At 62.7% G+C, this 1,161-nt stretch overlaps 1 protein-coding gene across 1 annotated transcript in view; it reads left to right on the top strand.

The window, feature by feature from the left end:
- The first annotated feature begins 980 nt into the window (after window positions 1–980).
- PLEKHM2 (pleckstrin homology and RUN domain containing M2) overlaps window positions 981–1,161 on the top strand; it is a 38,691-nt gene continuing 38,510 nt past the window's right edge. Inside the window, exon 1 of the mRNA XM_007459283.1 lies at window positions 981–1,159. The gene's annotated coding sequence lies outside the window, so the exon portion shown is untranslated. The remainder of the gene's footprint in view (window positions 1,160–1,161) is intronic.

The following is a 1,161-nucleotide window of genomic DNA, read 5'->3' as shown; positions in this document are numbered from 1 at the left end:
ACCACTGCACCACCAGGGAAGCCCAGAATTGGGGTATCTTAAGAATAAAAAGGATGACGATCATTTTACAATATATACATATATTGAATCATGTCATGCACCTGAAACTAATATGTTGTATGACTATATCTCAACTTTTAAAAAGCGGAAAAAATAAATACAATGATATATATTGACAAAAAAAAAAAAAAAGGAATAGAAAGGAGGGACTAATGGATGTATCAGGAATATACTTATTTGGGAACCAAATGAGTAAGTGAGCCAGGTAGGAGACTGAGAACCTTAAGTATAAGTGGCTGCAAAACATGGTGAAATTTGGGAAGAGTGCTGTGTGGGGAGAGGAGGAATTGTTAGGGTGGGTTTCAGGGCTGAGGCAGTGGGGGGCCCTCAGGATATGTGGACCAGCTTTAGAAGTGGGATCAGGGTGAGAACTGGCAGGGGCATCAGGACTGAAGATGAAGGTGAGGCGAAGAGGGTGTGTTTTGGAGGTGGGGAGGGGTACCGAGGAGTGGAGTGACCGGGTCCTCTGGGCTGGTGAGGGCCAGGCTGGCCGGTGGGGACCAGTCGGCCGGGGTCTGTGGGCAGCTCCGGGAGGGGGTCTCTGCGCTGCCAGAAGCCAAGGGGCCTGAGAGCCGGAGTCTGAGCATTGAGAGATCTCGGGAACCTCGGGGCTAAGGAAGGGGACGCTACCGATGGAGTCTGGGCCGTGGGGGTCTCCGGGAGGCGAGGTGTCCAGATCCCCGGGGTCCGAGGGGGCCTCCTGGGGCCCCGAGCGGAGCGGAGGAGGGCCTCCAGGGTCTCTAAGAAAGGCCGGGGGACCTGGGTCTGCGGGCCGACGGCGTCTCCGGTGTCCCGGCTCTACGGGCGCGGGCGCGGGCGCGGCGCCGGCGTCCCAACCCGACCGCCGGCCTTGGCACCGCCCCGCCTGACATCAGTTCCTGCCGCCGCCGCCGCAGCCGCGCACAGCCCGCGGCCTCCTTCCCCGCCGGCCGCGCTCCGGAGCCGCCGGGCCGCGGCGGAGCGAGGGGCCGGGCGAGGCGAGGGCCGGGCGGTGGGCGCCGGGCCCCGCGGCCGGCACGACGGAGCCCCCGTACGGCCGGCGGCAGCGGTTGCTGGCGGCCCCGGGGCCCCGGCGCGGGAAGCGGCGGCGGCGGGGCGGCG

The sequence above is a fragment of the Lipotes vexillifer genome, unplaced genomic scaffold (assembly GCF_000442215.2).
Source record: "Lipotes vexillifer unplaced genomic scaffold, Lipotes_vexillifer_v1.1 scaffold496, whole genome shotgun sequence".
Lineage (NCBI taxonomy): Eukaryota > Metazoa > Chordata > Mammalia > Artiodactyla > Lipotidae > Lipotes > Lipotes vexillifer.
The sequence above is the reverse complement of the archived record's forward strand: the minus strand, read 5'-3'. Positions and strand labels throughout refer to the sequence as shown.